At 39.4% G+C, this 21,847-nt stretch overlaps 1 protein-coding gene across 6 annotated transcripts in view; it reads right to left on the bottom strand.

The window, feature by feature from the left end:
* The window catches only part of FOXP2 (forkhead box P2), a 536,491-nt gene extending 518,921 nt beyond the window's left edge, over nt 1-17,570 (bottom strand). For 5 of the 6 annotated variants that reach the window (XM_076006560.1, XM_076006561.1, XM_076006557.1 and 2 more), the window contains exon 1: nt 17,212-17,570. The gene's annotated coding sequence lies outside the window, so the exon portion shown is untranslated. Of the gene's footprint in view, nt 1-15,625; nt 16,122-17,211 lie in introns of those variants that run through there. The other variant, XM_076006559.1, reaches the window with a different exon arrangement.
* Nucleotides 17,571-21,847: the final 4,277 nt, after the last annotated feature.

Genomic DNA, 21,847 nt, shown 5'->3' with positions numbered 1-21,847 from the left:
TGTTTTGCCCTGACCTCTGGTAAAATTATGTAAATATTATTCTTGGTTTACTATCTAGACCTCTGATGGCTTAGTTGGTTGTTGTACTTTGTTATTCAGATTCATATTATAATACTAACAATGCCAAAAGTAGAAACTTGGGCACCTAAAAAAATATTGACTTATTGATAATTTCTTCTCTCAGAGAACTACCACTTTAGACTTAATTTCAGTGAAAAAAAAAAGGGAATAACTATTCCACAAAAGAGCTGGTGAACGAATTTTTGAAAGGTCATGTCAATGTTAAGCTCATAATTCCAAGCAAATGAATGAAATGTGGCATAGATTTTAGAAATGGATATTTAAAAGATATGTCTATATTTATATGAATAATTATAGGTGTGTGTGTGTGTATGTGTGTGTGTGTGTCTGGCAAAATACCGTCCATGGGCTAAAAGTGGCTGACTGCTTGATTTTGGAATGTTCTGTGAGGAAACAATGGTCTTGACATTTTCAAATGGTGGAATAAAAATCAAAATAATATTTTGTGAAATACGAAAAGTATATGTAATTTAAATGTAGTGTCCATAAATAAACCTTTCTGGAATATAATCATACTTATTCATTTAGATAATGTCTATAAGCTGCTTTTATAGTATAATGGCAGTGATGAATAACTGCAACAGAGACTTATGGCCCACAGTCCTATATCATTTACTATCTAGCCCTTTACAGAAAAATTTTGCCAAACCCCGCTATATATGAAGGCATGACATGAAACTCTAAAATCAAAAATGGCTTGGGATATCTCATCTATTGAAATCATGAATTACTGCAAGTGAAATTCTGACCCACCAACCTCAGAAGACACTAACAAAGAAAAAAATCAGAAAATATCCAAAGAAACACAAGAGTTACATGGGGATTGTTCAACCTCAGAAGTGATGCACATGGCAAGGAATAGTACAGAAACATGACTTTAAGGCTAACTAAATGCTCAGAATGGGCTGAAGTGGACTAAAAAATTTGTTAAGAACACTTCAAGATCTTATTTAGGTGTGGGAAAAATATCAAGGAAGGATGAGCCTATTGTTTGGTAACAATGGTATATTATCATCAGATAACTGAGATTAAACAGACCTTCTTGAATCCTAGTTTTTACCCTGGTTTTTATCTTCTCCACCAAAAAGGAAAATGCTGAAGCTGAAATGTAAAATCAAATATGATCAATAAGAAAAGTCAAAGCTCAGAAATTAGTAAAAGGACAGGTATATAAGACCAATGGATTATAGTTTCAAGGTATTAAAAAAACAGCCCATCAATGTTATCACAGAACCATAACTGATAACCTTGGAAGAGTTACAAACAAAAGGAGAACAGGCATAATACATAATAAAGGCAAGTGTTCTTTCATTTTTTAAGGTAAAAGGATTCTAGAAAATGAAGATCAGTGAGCTTGACACTATTCCCCAACAAAATTCTAGAGCAGGCTACCAAACAGATGGTTTGTGAGCACTTAAGATTTTTCTAAAAACCTGCCATAGATTTGTTAAAAATAAGCCATGCCAAATCTTGTTTCCTTTTCTGACATTGTTATTAGATAATGGATCAGAGAAATGTCTTTGCTACACCACATCTGGACCAAGAAAAGTATGGAGAAAATCTCTCATGGCCAACTTGGAGTAAATTCACCTACTATTTGTGTAACAGTGGGCAAATTTCTTAAAATCTGGGATGAGAGACAAATGTATATGGGTCTCTCCCATTTCTGCATGTTTTTCAAGCACAGGCACTGGCAGCTTTTGTTTCTATCTTTTCACAGATGTTTATATATCAAACAGCCCTGTAACACAAAGATAGTGTCTCCCTCTGGAACAAAGGGCATATTTGCTTATAGCCCATTATGAAAGATTGGGTTTCCAAAACTTGGGGTTCCTCATCTGTGACACAGCTCACTGAGTGAGCAACATCAACTTGAATCACTCTACAGAGCCCCATGGGACTTGGGGGGCAAGGGAACAAAAAAACATATGAAACTCATGCTGCTTGCTGTGCCATGAGTAAAAAGTCCTGTCTGTGACTCAGGAGTATCATCTTCTACAAGCATCAACAAAAGAGTGGCTGGCTAATTTGTTGCTTATGGTGAATATTTCAGATCCTTCACAATTCCTGACAATCTGCAACTCAGCTTTGTCATTCATAAAATAGGGATAATACCTTTCTCTAAAGGCATGAAGATTAAATGAATTAATATACATAAAATATTTAGAAAAGTACCTATATAAACTAACTGCTCCATAAATGTTAGTCATTATTATAATAATTATGATTAATCTCAAATATATATTGGTAGCTAAATGATCACACCCAAAGGGTATTGACAAGTGAGTCCACCCTCCTTAGGAATGGAAAAGGCTATATTCTTAACCGTATTCTGCTCAATTTTTAAAAATAAATAATTGACTAAAGCTATAAAATGTATTAATCAAAATTATGGATAACACAGTTACTAATACAGATAAAAGAATCAAAGATTTTTTTTAAATCTTGACATGCTGAATAACTAAACTTACAAAAAACACAAATTTAACAGAGAAACAAATCCTGTTTATTGAATAAACTATTCAGATTATATATGAATTGCAATTTATATAAAATGAATTACAGTTCCATTAACAATGTAACATGTTCCCCCCCAAAATGAATTTGCTTTTAAGTTAGAGAAAAATTGAGATAAATTTTCAATGTTTATATGTTGGTCAAACCACATTCATAGTACTGTATTTAGCTCTGGACACAGCATTTTAAAGGGAAACTTCAGAAAATATAGATTGTTCAGCAAATATGGATTATTTTTAATGCACAAAAAATAACAGAGAAGCTTGACTTCTTTTGCCTGGAAAAGATGTATTTGGAATTAAAACTTTTCTGACATCTAAAATGATATGTATATGAAATATTCTGTGTAAAAACAAAGTGTAAAGCTAAAAATAATGGCTAATTGATTCCAATTCAAAGTAAGAAGGAACTTTCTATCAAAGTTTTTCAAATATTCGATTTTACAATAACAAGTTCTTCACTAATGGAAGTTTCTAAAAAATTATTGTTTATATTTAAAGTACACAATATGATGTTATGGGATGCACACAGATAGTAAAAAGGTTACTATAGTGAAGCAAATTAATGTACCAACGTTTCATATACTCATTATTTTTTTGTTTCTGTAGCAAGAGCAACTAAAATGTCATTAAGCATAAATCTCCATTTTATTACCTATAATCCTCATGTTGTACATTAGATCTTTAGATCTGTTTATCCTATATATCTGATACTTGTATCCTCTGACCTACATCTTCCCATTTCCTCTCCATTCCCCTACTCCCACCCCTTATAACCACTGTTTTGTTCTCTATATTTTTTTAAAGATTCCACATATAGCTGATTTTATGTAATATTTTTATTTCTGTATCCCACTTATTTCACTTAGCATAATGAACTCCAGGCTCATCCATATTGTGGCAAGTGGCAACATTCCATTCTTTTGGGGGGCTGAATAATATTCCATTGTATATGTTGTCAATCCTCCATACCTGTGGGTTCTACATATGTGGATTCAATCAACCATGGATCAAAATATTTTTTAAAAATTTCATTTGTACTGAATATATACAGACTTTCTTCTTGTCATTATTCCCTAAACAATACAGTACAGCTATTTACATAGCATTTACATTGTATTAGGTGTTATAAGTAATCTAGAGATGATTCAAAGCAGTGGCTCCCAACCTTTTTGGCACCAGGGACTGGTTTCATGGAAGACAATTTTTCCATGTACCCAGGTGGGGGTAGAGGGGGAAGGTGGAGCTCAGGCAGTGATGCCAGCAATGGGGAACAGCTGTAAATAGAGATGAAGCTCACCCACTGCTCACCTCCTGCTCTGCACTGCCCCTCCCAAGTTTCATAGAAGACAATTTTTCCATGGTGGACCAGTGGTTGGGGGCTAGGGTAGAGCTTTGCAGCATGGTTCCTAATAGGCTACAGACTGGTACCAGTCCATGGAAGAGGGGTTGGGGACTGCAGATTTAAAGTACATGAGAAGATGTTCGTAACTTATATGCACATACTACACCATTTTATATCAGGGACTTGAGCATCCTAGGATTTCAGTATCTGAGGAAGTTCCTTGAACTAATAATATTTCTCGGATACTGAAGGACAACAGTATATACCACAGTATCTTCATCCATTTGTCCATCAACAGACACATTGTTTCCATATCTTGGATATTGTGAATAATACTGGAATGAACAGGGGAGTGCAGATATCTTTATAAGGTGGTAATTTCATGTCATTTGAGTATATGCCCAGAAAAGGCATTGCTGGGTCATATGGTAACTCTATTTTTAATTGCTTTATAAACCTCTATACTGTTCTTCATAATGGCTGTACCAATCTACATTCACACCAACAGTATATAAGAGTCCCCTCTGCTCCACACTCTCACCCACATCTATCTTTTGACTTTTTGATAATAGCCATCCAAATGGGTGTGACATGTTATCTCATAGTGGTTTTGATTTGCATTCCTGATGATTAATGAATGATGTTGATCACGTTTTTTTATACCTGTTGGCCATTTTCATATCTTATTTGGAGACATGTCTATTCATGTCTTCTGCCTGTATTTTAATCAAGTTATTTATTAGCTATTGAGTTGTATGAATTCTTTATAAATTTTGTATATTAACCCCTTATCAAATATAAGATTTGCAAATATTTTCTCCCCATAGGTAGACTGCCACATCAATCTTGTTGATTGTTGCCTTTGCTGTTCAGAAGCTTTTTAGTTGGATGTAGTGACATTTATTTATTTCTGCTTTTGAGGCTTGAACTTCTGGTGTGATATACAAAAGAATCACTGCCAAGGCCAATGTCCAGGAGCTATTTCATTGTGTTTCTTCTAAAAGTTTTATAGTTTCTGGTCTTATATTTATGCATTTTATTGATTTTGAGTTGATTTTGTGTATGTTGGAAAATAAAGGTCAAATTTCATTCTTTTACATGTGAAAATCCAGTTTCCCCAGCACCATTTATTAATGAGACTATCTTTTCCCCATTGTGTTCTCCTGGTGCTTTTGTCTAAATTAGTTGACCATATATGTTCGGATTTGTTTCTGAGCTCTCTGTTCTATTCTGCTGGTCTATCTGTTGGTTTTTATGACAGTACCAGACTGTTTTGACTACTATAGCTTCATAAGATAATTTTAAATCAGGAAATGTGATGCCTTCAACTTTGTCTTCAAAAGTCACTAGCTAAAACTAAGGCAAGGAAGATTCTCTTCTTCACAGTCAGCCGTCTTTGAACGGTTTACTTCTTGTCCATAAAAAAGTAAACCCACGAGCAATTTTTCCAGGCTTCTTGCCTGGTTTCTGTTCCATTTTGGCCTAGCCTATTTAAACTGACAATTTGTTTAGCAGCTCACCTGACTTTTTGATTTACCTTGTGGTTATGCCCCCTTTTCATACTTGACAGCCCACTGGTAATTTGACAGAGATTCCCAGATAACAAGTACTAGCCCTACTTCTTATTTGGATTGGGAGGGAGATTAGAAAATTAATTTCATGATCTGAAAAGATTCCATTCAATTCTAGGATTCTTGAATTCTTCTTACTTATTTTGCCATTTATAGAAATTGGTAGATGTATAGTGAGGAATGGAAAAATAAGTGAATATGCATTATTAAACAACTGATAATGAGATTCTTTCTTCTGTAAGAACAATCTACCTTAATGGGTCTTACATCTTTCAATCAGTCAAATAGAAAACAACAAATTTAAAGATATGAACAATAAAAGCTTGTGAGAACAAGGAAAGCAAGTGTTTGAGTGTAAAAGAGAGAAGTGGGAATGGAAAGTGGGGTGGAAGTGGGAATGGAAAGTAGAGGACTATGGTGAAGACCTCAAGATTAATTCTTAGACATTATTAACCAGTAAAATTGCTTCTTTTGTTTATAAGCCAAGCAACTGTTTATAAACCAAAATGTAATTTCAGGCTATATAAAACATTTGAATGAAAAATGAGGGGAGAATTCTAAACCCTTAAGAAATTATGATAATAAGCAGCAATTACATTCTTGGAAAGGCAAAAATGACACACACAACAATATAAATGAATCTCAAACACATTATGTTGAGTGAAAGAAGTTTGATTCCAAAGGCTATATATTGTATGATTCTATTTCTACAATGGACTTGGAACCATCAGGACAAAACCATCGGGAAAGAAAATAGATCAGTTGTTATCAAGGACTAGAGAGTGGGGAGAAGGATTGACAAAAAGGTACATGGAGAAATTCTGGGAGGTGATAGAATTGTTCTGTATTTTAATTGTGGTGGTGATTATACAACCATATGTCCATCAAAATATAAAGAAATGTACCCTAACAAGAGATAAATTAAACTGTATGTAAATAATCTCTAATAAAAATGGGAAAAATGAAAGAGCTTAAGACAACCTTGTAAAGATGAGTAATTAAAATATGGTTTGTGTCATTAATAAACTATAATAAAAGTAAATATTGTGAGATAAAATTATCAGCATAATTTCTACAATATAGTAATCATAATCTTATTTTAAAAGCAAATGTCAAATGTATAATCAACTTTCTTTTGATAAATAATCAAATATATGTTCACTGGTTAATGAATACTTAAGTAAAAATAAAATCATTTACATCTTATTTTAAAAATATCTTCCCACAAGAAATGCAACTCTAATAATAAAATAAACATTGTACTTTTTATTATTTATATATCCTGCATTTTGTTACCATATTCTATATTATTGTTCATTCACACTTAAAATTTGCTCTTAAATAACCAGAAAACTAAATTGTTTCTCACATATAATAATGATGTTCCCTTAATATAGTATGAATAAACATGCACTTAATCATATTTTAGAATTTGGCATTGTTTCAGCCCAGTGGGAATGAGATGTTTTCAGGACACAATTGGGGGATATCGCAGTGAACAGATATGTAAAATCTAATACCAATTAGAAGTAACAAATTGCACTGCTTCTTTTTCTGTTTATAGAATAGTTTGAGCAACAGACATATAGGATTAGGGATAGCTTGACATTATTGAAAATTACAAAGAAGTTAGAAGTGATAAAGGGACAACTTAAAAGCACACTTTTCTAGAAGTAAGGGAATATTACCAAGTAATCAAGAAAAGAAAGTTTTAAAATCATTTTATTTGGGACAACATAAAGTCATACTGACAAATTAATTTTATTTTTGGTCACAGGAATATATATCCTCTATAACATATCACAATGTAAAATGTATTGAAATATGAATATTTGCCAGCTTACATCACAACTTATTAGTTACTACCTTATAAAAAGCAAGAAATATTTGTTGTTGCTCTCCTTGGTTGTTCTGAATCTGGAGAGTGGGCTGATTGTGACAAGGAAAGCAGCCAGAATGAGAGAAGAAACTGACTGTACTCCATATTCGACTACAAACACTTCTTGGGGTATATATACTTGGCATGATCGTATGCATCATATGATTGAGGACTGAGGCAGCAAAGCAGTGAAGATAGAACTTAGATGAGGTTGTAAAAAGTTTTTGGCAGTCCCTAAGGAAAGAAGAAAGATGTCTCGAGATCTGGGAGAAATCTTCTTATGTGGTGCACTGTATAAAACCCCTGTGCCACTCCTTTTAAGCCAAACAACAGCAAAGATATGCAGTTCTCCTATAGTTGGAGCTGTGTTTCCTTTTAATGTAACACAGTGCATAAACTGGACAATGTGGTGGCCAACATTTTATGTGCTTCATAAATATGTCTGTGCGTGTAAAGTCCATTAAAAAGAGGGGATCTAATTTTTAAAATGTCTAAATATATGAATGAGCATAGGAGCAAAGCAAAATTGTGAATAAATTAATATGTATTGAATGATAATGATATGAACTTCAGGGAAGAATGCCAGGTGATTATTTGTGCTTTTTTTTTTCTTTTTTGCCCCTGCTAGAGTGCCCTGGCATCAGCCTAGCTCACAGCAACCTCAATCTCCTGGGCTCAAGTGATCCTCCTGCCTCAGCCTCCCGAATAGCTGGGACTACAGGCATGCGCCACCATACCCAGCTAATTTTTATATATATTTTTAGTTGGCCAATTAATTTTTTTCTATTTTTTTAGTAGAGATGGGGTCTCGCTCTTGCTCAGGCTGGTCACAAACTCCTGAGCTCAAATGATCCGCCAGCTTTGGCCTCCCAGAGTGCTAGGATTATAGGCATGAGCCACCACGCCCAGCCATTTCTGCTTCTTAGCTGTAGCATCAACTCCATGCACACTCTACCTTCTCATCCCCATGTCTAGCATTTTGATTAAAAAAGGGAAAGCTCCATTTCTGACTGAGAAGAAAATAAGTGATCTTAAGATACCTAGTAGGATAATACAACTGAAAAAAAAATTGAATTTTAACTGAGCCCCCTGAGCTTCACCAGCAAAGTTATTATAGCAATTTTGCCTGCATAAATTGTTTTTATTTTAGGAAATATTATTTACCCCCTTTCATTCTTAAGTGTACATTTATAGGACAGTAAGAAGAGAACATGTTATAACTTGAAACTTGACTCTATGTATTTCACAAAAGGTTTTAATTTAAAGTAATCTAAAAGCTAATGCAGTATCTTTTGAAGGAAATGTAAATTCCCAATATCATACAATGGTTATAGACAGATGTAGTACCTGAATGCAGGTCTCCTGGCACTTAACATGGGACTCTCCAAGCAAACCAAGCTGGTTATTTTACTCTCTAGTATAATAATTAAATATATTTCAGGATGATTCATTTCCATTCTCACTATGGTATGCATTATTATGATCAGAAAAGTCCCTTAATACTAAATTTCCTACTTGCAGCAAGAAAAGGAGAGTGCATTGGGACTTGGAATGGCCAGATGGCAACAGAGAGGGCACTGAATATTTAAGGGGCAAGGGAAGAGGAGCAGAAGGTGTGAGTTAATAGTAAAATAATTTTTTAAAAGAGGAAAAGAGGGGTAAATATGTTTAAAACCCACTTTTCATAGCTTCAGAGCTTCCCAATGGCCACATATAACTGATGGTGTAATAAGATATCACAATTATTTTCAGTCTGGAGAAGGGAAGAAGAGAAAAATGAGATGAAATAGGCTAAGAGGAGATATCTCCTCCTTCATTATTAGTAGAAAAAATTATGGTCTCCTTTCCCTATTCTCAAGATATTTAGAATAAAATTTCTGAGAAAATTAATGAAATTTAAACATGAACAAAGTATGTGAGAAGGAGATCTATAGGGCATTATGCGTAAGAAAACATCTGTGTATTTGTGGCAATATATAGAGAGTTGTATATCACTTATACATGCCTTAGTATCCAAAAGCAATTTGAACAAGCCAAAGAGTGGAATTTTAAGTCTGGAAACCTAGACTTTTCACCAAATCTTAAATATGGTCTGTTTAAGGATATATACTGAAAGACAGAAAAGAGAATTTGTAAACTTATGCTGTGTTTCCCCAAACAAAGAAGTAAAGCATCTAAACATGGCTACAAATTCCAGAAGAGACCTTGATTTGGTCTCCAAATCAAGGAGACCATTTCCCTCCATCTTTTTTTTTTTTTTTTTTTTTGAGACAGAGTCTCACTTTGTTGCACAGGCTAGAGTGAGTGCCGTGGCATCAGCCTAGCTCACAGCAACCTCAAACTCCTGGTCTCAAGCAATCCTGCCTCAGCCACCCGAGTAGCTGGGACTACAGGCATGCGCCACCCTGCCTGGCTAATTTTTTTTTTATATATATATCAGTTGGCCAATTAATTTCTTTCTATTTATAGTAGAGACGGGGTCTCGCTCTTGCTCAGGCTGGTTTCGAACTCCTGACCTCGAGCAATCCGCCCGCCTCGGCTTCCCAGAGAGCTAGGATTACAGGCGTGAGCCACCGCACCTGGCCTCCCTCCATCTTTGACTATAGACAATCCCAGAAATATTTAATTTTCCCATGTTTTATTCATAGTGTAGTCATTAGAAACATTTACATATATTTATGCTTTTCATACTAAGATATAATGAGTTTTATGATTAAACATGTCAGTTTAACGTGTGCTAAAGATTATTATACTGAAGGACAGAACTATTGAAAGTTTGTTGTCCAAAACCATGAACATTTACTCACAACTTTAAAAGTTAAATGCATTATTGTTTCTCAGATTGAGAATAAAAAGAGATACAGAAAATGGACTTGAAGTATACTCACCTGAGATTAAAGTCATGACTTTGCCAATGTAATAGTGAGCGGTTTTTCTAAATGTGATATGGTATGAAATGGGTATAGGATAAAAAAATAAAGTGAAAAGTAATTTCAATTACATAGAAGAACACAAGTTATGCAATGATATAGATGGAAGTACTTTCTTAGGCCTCCAATGAGCCATTCCTTCCTTTATTCAGGATTTATTTATGGAGCGCCTACCATGTGCCAGGAAGTGCTCTAAGCATTGCATTAGAGCAGTGAACAAAACAAAATCCCTGGCTGTGTGAAATATGCACTATCATTGGGGGAACATATGATAAATAAACAAATTTTTAAAATGTCAGTTGATGATAGTGCTACAAAGAAAAATAAAATATGGTAAAGGTAACAGTGTGATCAATGAGAATTTGTCATTTTATATATATCGACAATAAGAAAGGCTTCTTAAATAAGGGTACATTTGAACAGAGACCTGAAGTTAATGAAGATACCTGAGGATAGAGCATTTAGGCAGAAACAAAAAGCACCGAGGTAGGAATCAGCTCATCCTGTTTTAAGGAATCTCAAGGAGGCCAGAGTGTCCAGAATAGATGTAACAAGAGGAAAAACAATAAGACCTTATATAAAGTCTTTGTATTTTATTCTGAGAGACATAAGAAGCTATTGAAAAGCTTATACAAGAATAACATAACTAGACATTTTTTTTTTTTTTTTGCAAAAAAATATTTGGAAAATAAACTGCGGTGCCTGGAGGGAGAAGAAGGGAGATCAACTAAGTAGCTATTGCAACAGTTCAGGTAGATAATCATGTATCTGACCAAATTGATAGCAGTGGCTATGCAAACTGAATGTATAGAACAAGCTAAACTAAAGGAATAAAAGGAAAAAAAAAACTGTAGACAAAAAGGAAGTGAAAAGTTAGCTACAGCCATACAGATATAGATCAACCAAATCTTGGAACATAAATTTGGGTGAAGTAATAGTGAGGAATAGTTCTTAAGATGTTGGGAATCTTTTTTTTTTATAAATGAGATGATTTTATGACAGTCTACATATGCTAAGATGTTAAGATATTTGGATTAGCGTACTGTAAGTTTTTCCTCACTATCTGCCAGTGAGAAATTTCATAAATGCTTTCTTTGAAATATGTCTCTACCACTGATTTTTTTCCTACCCCCTAAAATACATTTTAAGAAAGTTTGTTTTTTCTTAAGGTTGAGAAAAAAGTTGCAAAGTAATGGTTGTAGGCCATGTGTGTGTACAAAAATGATATAAAACCTAAACGATACAGAAAACTTTCACAGAAAATGCCACTAAATAAACATAAAAATTGAGAACAACAAAAAAAATGAGTACCAGAAAAACCTTAAGTTCTTTCTAGTAGTATCCTTTGTTTGAGGAATTCAAAGTTAATTTGCTTAACCTGTTAAAAAAAATCTTTAGACACTCTAATGGTATAATCTTTTAGACTTACGTTAGAAAAATCTTTAAAAGGAAACACTAAAAACTTAAATAAATTTTAAACCAACATTATCTTCCACAAAGTATATTTTAAGCCTTCCAAGACAGAAAATGAAGGAAATTGAAGAACATTAATAAACTAAAAAATGCTAAGAGCTTTTTAAACTCCTGGGAATTCATTTGCTTCGTAGCAATACGCCTTTTCAACACTGAAATTTTATTCGCTCTTGCAAATGAAAATAATTAGCCACAGCAGAAAAAAATGAAGACATCAGTTCTTGTGTAACATATTTATCAATATAATGGGAAGGTATGTTCTAAATACACTTGGCGGATAGTAGGAAGAAAAAAGAGTACAACCAACTGGAAAGGTAAACTCAAGTTATAGTTGAGTATAGGTACAAGGATGCATATTTCAAATGTCAAGAAATTCAAAAGGTTGGACCGGGGCCCCATAGATGATTTATGGAGAAGATGTATTTTTAATAAAATTTTTGATTATTTGAGTAAAGTTAAGCATGCACATTATACGTGACAAGTTGGAAAAATGAACAAATACGAGTCAATTTAGAGAGAATAAACAAAGTTCACAATCACAAAATGAAACAGTAAAATGAATCAAGCTCTAACTAAAATATAATGTTTTAAAAATGAAATAGGGGTGATGCCACTGTACCTCATTTTAAAACACAGATATATTCTGTTAAATTGACTGCTATTCAAATATTTGTACCGATAAACATAAATTCATAATCACTCCAATTATAAAATTGAGATTACACTCCTAAAAATAATTAGGCCAATACTTAATAATATCACATTTGAGGAAACAGCAAATTACCAAAGCAACAATTAAAAAAAAAAAAAGTTTCAATGACTACTACTAAAAATTCTACTGAAAATACATCACCATACACACATAGGTTTACATTTTGTTTTAATATTAATAATGTTGCAACATAATAAATCTAAATCTTCTCTAAAGACCTCTCTCCAGCATCTCAATAGCCTAACATTCATTTCTTAGTTATGATATTTCTTTACATTTCACAAAAGCTAGTCATTTTTTGTTTGTTTTGTCTGGAACATTTGGGGATGGATAAACACATAGAGCAGACAAAACAATATATACAAAAATACTTCAGAAGTAAATAAGCAAGTGGAAGTACCCATTTATTTTAATAGGCAAGAATATCTTCAAGAAAGGAACATTCTACAGGAAAGAATATCCTACAATATGATTATTTATGTAATTCAACAATTATAAATTTTCATATAGTCAATGTTGGGTTTAAAAAAAGGAAAATATAATTTTAGACAACTTTCCTGACCATGCTTAATTAAGGTGTTAAATAAAAATAGCTACGGAGCCCACTTTGAAGTTCTGAAAAACAAATGAAGAAACTAAAAGTTTGGAACAACTCCATAAGAATGCAATGACAATGACCTAAGACTCATTAAAAAAAAAAAAAAAAGAGCCAAAAGAATTATTTTACTTAATAAATACTATAGAAGTTATATGACTTTTAGTCCAAGTATATTAAAAGATAAATAGATGGACCTAAGAAAAATGTTTATTTCATCTAAAGAAGGAACAGAACTAAACTTTGAATTAGGCATAGATTATTTACAAACCATGAGCACTGGAATATGTTTTTTAAAAGTTCAAGCAGAGGGATTACCTTTAATAGAAGCCTTAAAATTATAAACAGCCATCTTTCTGGGTTGGATTAGCTCAAGTTTTTTAGAACTCTATGAATTAAGGACTACATAAATAAGGCTGCTTTCAAATCAATGTAAATATTAAGATCCCATTGGGCCTAATTTAAGATATGGTTTTTCATCAAAGGGTAGTATGAATTTGGGCACTGGTTAAAGCATTTTGCCTCTATTCATTTATCAATAAGAATACCACTATTTATCACAAAGTTCAACAAAAAAGTTCATGTGTGCCAAAAATTAATATTCAGCAACTGTGAAAGAATTTAGACTATTTCTGAATTCAATTAAGATTTAAAATTTTGTCTATTCACAATCAAGTCAAGAAAACTTCTTAGTGAACTGTGTTTTAAATAACATTCTCTTCTTAAAAGTCACTGGCCTCTTTCTGATTTAATTCAGAGAGGCAGAATATACAGGACCATGTCCATCATTCAATTTTCTATCAGTATTGTAACTAATAGCTGATTTAACCTGAGACTGTCAACACAGAAATAGGCAAAGGTGATAAGGTAGAATCAGCTATTAATACCCCCTAAATTCATATCTCTTTTATGTAATTAAGTTTTGTATCCTTCACATCTCTTGAAATAAAAACGTCTGGTAAATTTATCTGGCTACATTCACTATGCTGTTATATGCTCTATCAATCTTCATCAAGTCATGCAGTTACTTTTACATATTAAAGTATGCTTTCATAAAGTATAATAGCTATGTAGCTATGCAAAGAGTTGTTCTGTGTTTTTGAAATCTTGCTTGTACAAAGGGAATATAACTTCTTATTACAGATTATCTGTAAATATAATGTTTACCTTTTCCTACTTTTAGGATGGGCCACATTCAACTATTTCCTCCTTATTTTAGGTTTCTAGAAATTTACAAAGATTTATTTTTTAAGCAAAACCACTGCAGTATCATCAGTGCAAAGAAATGAAACTCCAATAACAGTTTACTCAGGCACAACCATTTCATAAATCTATTCATGTCATAATGTAATCAAAGGTCTGTTTCCACTTCAGAGTATGAATTCTATGAAAACAGTATCCCAAATCCCAAATTAAGCAATTTTGAAAAATAATTATAAATAGTTCCTTATTATTATATATATGTATTCCCTTTATTTAATACACATTGAAATATAATGGTAACACTTTAATAATCTATGTGTAAAAATAATGTATTGTACTCTTATATTTAAATTGAATGTTAAAAAGTATTCTCTTAAAAATCCTAGCATTCTTTTTTGTACTTAAAAGTGAATTTTGAGATCTTTTTAAATTGAGTGTCCTCTCACCTTCAGGGATGTATCATCAGGTTTCTAGACTGTTCTTTAAAAGTTAATAACTTAATCACAATTAAACATTTCTTTCACTTAGTTTTAAATAAAAATGACAGTGGATTTCTTAAGGAAGTAGTGAACTGTACAACTATGATATGCATCTAGTTAAGTAATAAAAATAAAAGGAAGGAAAGTAGGAAGACTAGCAGACAAGAGAAAAAAAGGACTTTAAAAAGCTCTAAAGCTGATATGAAATTTTATGACCTTAATGATCACAATGTGAATAACTTTATACTCACTCTATTAATGTAGATACAAATAATTCAAATTGTAAATTGTGTTTAACAGCATTAAACAAACACAACATTTAAAAATTCCAGTACACTGAGAATATACTTATCCATAACTCATAGTGACAGAAAAGATAAACAGGCCCCTTGACAACATAAAACATTTCCCAAGGTATGCCACAACGCAAACTCCAAGATGAAAATATCTGAAAGCTCATCTTTACTTCAGTTTTGACCTCTAACCCAGATTTGTTATTAAACACACCCCTACTGTCTCCACTGCTGCCTAACCAAACTCCTTGAGTTAGGAGAGCATGCAAAGATGTGCCTTGCAGGCAAACTTTTAATTTCTAAAAGTAAATCTCCCCAAATACTTCCAGTTGGAAAACATCCACTTCAGCTACTTGACACCAGGATGCCACTTTCTCCCTCAGGCTTACCTGCTACTACTTAACTATTCTTTCATGTAGATTCTGGGCATGTTGGGAGGTAGCTCTTTAAGCACTTCGGAATCCATGGTGACTACAGAAGTGCACAACATACACACTCCCACAGGTCTTTCCCACCCTTCTTCCCTCTATCCCCTTCTGAGAACTCACCCAGGCCACTAGGTGCATCTCAAGTCGCCAATGCCTGCCCATCTGGGAGCAAAGAGCACTGGAGGAATAGTCCTCAAGATCAAGAATCTGGATTTCAACACATGGTGAAAGAAAATGTGTGTAAGTGGGGAAGTGGAAGAGGGAAAGGTGCATTGCAGATAGCAGTTGTCCATTAAGTGTTTTGAATCTTTCGGTTAAAACCTGAATAAACAAATACACAAGTGGTTTAGTTCCTTGGGGATTGGGGATTCTGAGGAGCCTCCCAAGTGGTGGCCAGTTCAGCCTCTCTTGACTCATCCCTATGCAAAACGCGCATTGGTTCCGCTAAGGCCCCAAACTTGCACCTCTTTCCCCTCACGTTCCTTCTAATCCAAGTGTCACCCGATGGGCCAGGTGCCCTTAGAGACTTACCTAAGAGATCTCAGAGTCTGAGGACAGTAGGACAACTTTTCCTCCCTGCTCTACAGAGGCCAGAACACCCACAGCAAATAAGGGTCCTCACCGAGGTCGGGGTGTCAGGGCGCCTTCTAGCCTTCCCAGCAGGGAGAGGCGCGCGGGAGGCGCGCGCGGCCACCTTGTGGGTTCCGCCCGCGCCGCCGTCGCCGCACGTGCGCTGCAGCGAGCGCCAAGGGGCGTTCGGACTTGCGCCTGCCCGCCCTCGGCTCGCCCGGGCCACCGCGGACTCTCAGGTAAAAGCCAAGGCAAAAGCCCTCCCTTTCCCCCCCCGAAAGGTGTTTGCGCCCCTCCCACATGCCCTCCCCGAAGAACGGTGAAGCGCGATTTCATCCAAACCCACCACAGAGAGCGAAGAGACCTCTTCCAAAGCGGAATAAAAGTAAAACCAGGACAGATCCCGGGGGAAGCGGGTCGTGCTAACGCGCGGACAGGGGAAAGAGCGCAATCGGGGGCAGCAGTCGAGGCACACGGTTAGCACGAGGCGTCTCTAGGAGCCAGGAGTTTCTGGACTCCAGAAATAGGAGTGTCCCGCTCTCCGCCTCTGTTCTTCCCAGGGAAGTACTTCTGAAAGGAACGCGGGAGTGCCTAACTTAGAGGCGAGACGCGTGCACTTGCCCCGTGAGTAAATAAAGGTCAGCAGTTGGATCAATAAAGTATGTGCTTCTCACCGCCAGATGTTTTTACTGTTGTTTCTCCTCCCGAGGGGAGAGGGAAGGGAGGAAGAGGGAAAGACAACAAACAATTTTGAAAAAGAGTAAACAAACACACATCTGGTGTTTCGACACACATTTTCCTGTAGCCGCGGTCTCCCCGGGCAAGGCAAGATTTTGCATATTGAGAACTAAAAATCAGTGAGCCAACAGCAAATCCTCCCTCCCCCCATCACAAAGCAAAATGAAAAAGAACAACAAGTGGTGATGTTGAGTCCGGAACGCGACCCCGACGCCGAGCCGAAATTTGACACATGTCACACTCGCCCAGCCGAGCGGAGCGCTGCCATTGGGGCGAAACTTTGCCGCCGCCGCGGGAGGAGCGCGGAGCAGAGTAAAGTCGCAGCCCGGCCCGGCGAGGAGGTGGCTGGGACGGGTGGGGTGCGGAGGTGCAGCGCGCCGGAGGGTGAAGAAACTTACCGCGACCGGCGACGCCGTGGGCAGCGTCCCGGGAGGTGGCACCCGCGGCGCCGAGGCAGAAGCCCCCAAACAACACACCCACGCGCGAGTCCCAGCAGCCGCTGCCGCGAGTGGGGAAGCGCGCCTGCGGCCGGCGCGGGGGGGCCTGTAGGAAGCTGCAGCGGGCGGACGCGGCCGCCGCATAAATAACCGGGCGGGCGCTCGCGGGCGGGCTGCGGGCCGCGCGGGGCTGGAGCTGGGGCGAAGCGGCGGCCGCGGAGCTGCACGCGCCGCGGTGTCTCGCGCTTTCTCGGAGGCTCGCGCTGTCTCGCGCTGCCGCTCCCCCCACCCGGATCTGTGTGTGTGTGTGTGTGTGTGTGTGTCTGTATGTGTGTGTGTGTGTCTATGTGTGTGTGTGTGAGTGTGCGCTGGCGGGCGCGCGCACCCGGCCGCGCGCGCGAGTTGTTGGCAATGCAAACTGTACACACACGGCGCGCGGAGCTGCCTCTCCTCCGAGGGGCGGGGTGGGGGAAGGGACGCCTCAGAGGATTCTGAAGTACTGCTGGACCACTTGTTTGTTTTGCTTTACTTTGCGTTGTTATTGTCGCTGTTTTTGTTGATCCAAAAAGTGGTTTGGAAACAGCCGGTCGAGCTGCTCGCCTCCCACCTCCACCTATCTCCCCCTGTTCCCCAACTTCTTTAAGGGAGGGGGAAACGCGGGGCAGAATCTCGTTCGGATCCGCAGTGGCGCTTCCTGGCTGACGTCAGGTCCACCTGCTATGTAAACAACGCGCTGGAGAACTTGTTTGTTCTGCGCCAGATCTTCCCCCACCCCCACCCTTCTCCCCACCTCCTGCTCCGCCTTCTCCCGCTCGCCCCAGACAGCGAGTCAGGGAAGGGGGTGGGGAGGGAGGCGAGAACAAAACCGTATGCTGTACTGGCAAAGCCGAGTTGTGTCTGCTGCTTCTTGGCAGTCCCCAAAGTACGTCCTCTCAGCAGACGGAGCTGCTGGCAAATGAAACAGGGGATTCCACGTGAAGTGCAGAAAGCCTCGAAGGGATCCAAAGCCCTTGGTGGCAGGGAGTTAAAGTATACGGTAGTCAGAAAGGGAGACCCAAGCGTGTGTTAAAACGCTGATTGGCCTTTCTTTTCACGGTGTGCGCTTCTGCGGCCTGGGGTGGGGAGAGGCCGAGCGTCTTTCTCACTCTTCATTGTTGTCCTGGCTCCAGTCTCACTTGGGCCCAGGAGTTCTCGGGATTCCTCGTGGTCCCGCAGCCCAGGTCACCGGGGCGGGGCTTGGAAGAAAGGGGCCGCGGCGAGGGGACTTTTAGGGTCCGAGACTTTCCAGACAGGCCCAATCAGTGACTGAGGGGAGCCAAAGTAACCCGAATGAAAGGCAAGAAGAAACTGCTGGAGCCTGCTCCGCGCGCACTTCAAAACCCAGGAGCCGGCGTGGGGGAAGCGCGGGCCCAGCCTCCAGCACCGGATCCTGCTCCTAGCCGCGGGGTGTGACCCGGCTGGCTGGCCCGCGCGGGACCGAGGGGCATGCCAGGGGAGAGGCCGAGGGAGGGCCAGGCGGGCCTCGCTTGGGACGCGTGACCCGAATAGGGGCGGGGCGGGGTCCTCCAGAGCCCCTTCCCCAGCTCGGTGCCGGCCGGCCCTCCCCGCCCCGCCGTCTCCCGCCAGCCCCTCCCCTGCCCGCGGGCAGCGCGACCCTCCGCCGGCGCGTCCACGTCGCTCCGCCGCCGGAGCCCGCTGCTCTGCTCGCCAGTCAGCCGCTGAGCGTGGCGCTCCGAAAGGCGCGGAAACTTTCCTTCAAACAGCTGAGGCCAAAAGGCCGTGGGGAACAGAGCCTGGCCCCTGGCTGCTTCCCAGCCTTCCTCCCAGGAGAAAGGAGGGCTAACTTTAACATCTCCGGTGGCTGAAGAGGGAGTGGTGGTGATGAGGGAGACGGGCGAGCTGCACTAACTTCTGCCTTTGAGCCTTTCCTTCCCTCAAAGAGCAGCGCGCCCTTTCTCTGTAAAGGGCAGGCGCGAGCTCACACGCGCACTTGGCACCAACTCTTCCCTTCAGGATCCGCAGTTCTCTCAGGGAGGAAGCGGCCCTGGCACCCACATCTGTAAACACACCGTCAGGTTTTTTAGTGAAACCAATTAAGTCAGTAAGCCACGGGGCTGGCCCTGGAAAGAGGGCCCCTGCCAGGAGGACGAGGAATGAGGTAGAGTTGAGCTTTGAATTGCGGTTCTTTCTGTGAGCTTTTCAACTCGGGGCAGTGCTTAAGTGCTCTGCTTATAGATTGTGTTCTTACTTTTAAAATCGTGTTTTTTCGAAATGCAGGCTGAACAGTGGACAAATAATCCGAATCTGTTTGAAGGTGGGCGCGCAGAGGGGAGGAAGAGCAGTCATTAATATCAGAAAATACCAGGCCCAAACGGCCCTGCCTCTCCCTTCTGAAAGGTGGGGATCATTTTATGTTAAGTAATCTGCGTTTATGCTTCACTAGCAAACCTAAATAAAAACGGGCTCTGAAACTATTTTTTGAAAAGGAGAGGCGTAAACGCCGTCGAAATCCTTGCAAAGCCGAGGATGTGCCTTTCCACGGGGCTCATGAATAAAGGTAACGGAACAGCCAAAAGGTCTTCAGCTTCTCCCTTCTTTTTCTTCTGCCTCCCCGCATACATCGACCCCACTTACAGCCCTTTCTCGCCAGGTGTCCCGAGGAGGTGAGCGGGCAAGGTTTATTAGAAAGGAGCATGGGCCACTTGGAAGATAAGTTCAAGTTCCCAACGAGGAGAAAGAGGGTTGCAGTCTCAAGACTTGGGGAGGAACAGGTTTAGTTAGCCTTTCACTTTTCTGTACACAAAGACACGTTCCGGCGAAATTCGCAGCCTCTGACATTTCTTTTCTGCGAGAACCAACAGCCAAACGCCAAGAGGTGCAAAGGGATATATCGCAGTTGGGGGAGCGTATCTTTGCAGATTGGCCATACCTTCCCCAGGCCTCTCTCTGAGTGGGACTGAGCCCGCAGCCCCCAGGTGCCCGCGCTTAACTTCGCGCCCATTATCTCCTCTTAGCCTCCCACCCTGCCCCGGGCCACCAACCCTTCCCGCAGGAAAGACGACCAGGGAGTTGAGAAAGCCGGTCCTGTCAGGAGCCGCTGCCCTCGGCGGACCCCTCGGCTTCAGCCAATGGGCTGGGCCCGGGTTCGAGAGGTGAAAGTTCAGGCCCGGGGCTCGTCGGCGCTCGCTTCCCCTCTCGGGTCGCCTCCCTTTCGGCCCCCGCCCCTGGCCACGCTGCAGACACAGCCCGGCTACCAGGGGCTGCCACGGTGGCACGTAGTTTGTTGATGGGTGGTCATAAAATATATTTATTTGCAATTCCTTGAAGTCGCCCACCACCCCGCCCCAGCGTGGCCCGGAACACTGCGGGCTTTGTTCGCCTCGGCGGCTGCTGGAGCCGGCCGGGGTTTAGCGCTCTGTGCTGGCAGACTCCAAAAAAAAAGTTGAAGTGTAATAATAGGAAAACCGGGTTTCCGCAGCCGAGGAAAACGCTGAAAGGGCAAACAGTGAAACGAATAGTTTTCTTTTGCACAAGTCGCTGGTCAGCCCACTGGATCAAGGCAGCCTTTAAACGAAACACTGCCTATCGGAGAGAGAAGGAAAGCCAAATTCTTTCCCTGTAGTCGCCGCGCAGGGTCGTAGCCACAGCTCGGGGCTCCTTTGCGGCACGTGGGTCTGCAGAAGTCATTAAAAGAGGTTCCAGAAGAAAGTTAAACGGGGCTACCGGGTGAATGAGGAGTTTCACCAAGTGGACCTCAAAGCTCTCTCACGAAAATTTATTTGATTTCAAGTTTATTTTATGATGAAACCACAAATCAACAAAATCTGAGACACTGCTCTGTTACGGTCCTGGCAAAAGATAAATTCGTTTGAAATGGTCTGTGCCAGCGCATCTTGCGCGAAATAAAACTCCCCAAATGAGACTAACTAAAGCCAGGATGAAGTAAAGCAACGTACGCGAATGACATACTGCAAATGTTAGTTTAATGCTTCTCTAGAGTGAACCGCTTTGATTTTTAGTTTTTTCTTATAAAAATTTAATTGTCCACACAGGTCTGTTTTGTCCAAAACTTTCAGTTAAACAACGGCTACATTTTTCTTCTTCAGAGCCGTTTTATCGGTTTAATTATTGTGACTCACACTTAATTTTTAACTGACTTGTTAGAAAGATCGCCGGGAGAGAGGGAAGGGGGCAGTTTTTAATTTTTTTTTCCTATACCATATTTAAAGTTGTACTATTCACTTCAAATAGCTGTAACAATAGTCTTTAAATGCAAGGTAAAATAATTTTTCCTTTCACACAGAATAACAGGCACATACCAGATTCCTATTTTTCACATTCACTGCAGTTTCCTGAAGATGAGCAAATAGACTTTTTAAAGACAGTTTGTTTCTACTCTCTTCCCAGACACATTTAGGGAAAAGAGAAAATTCTAATTTCACTGAAGTCAAATCAAGGGTAATCTATGTTACAACGTTAAATTGAATGTAGATGTTGCGAAATTGGTGGAGTTACACCACCATCTGTCGTTAAGCTCCGGGATTACAAAATTTAGGACCTATAATAAATCTTAATGAGCTTTCACAACTTTTTTTTT

The sequence above is a fragment of the Microcebus murinus genome, chromosome 9, assembly GCF_040939455.1.
Source record: "Microcebus murinus isolate Inina chromosome 9, M.murinus_Inina_mat1.0, whole genome shotgun sequence".
In the NCBI taxonomy this organism is placed as follows: Eukaryota; Metazoa; Chordata; class Mammalia; order Primates; family Cheirogaleidae; genus Microcebus; species Microcebus murinus.
Note: the sequence above shows the minus strand (reverse complement) of the source record. Positions and strands in the feature narration are given on the sequence as shown.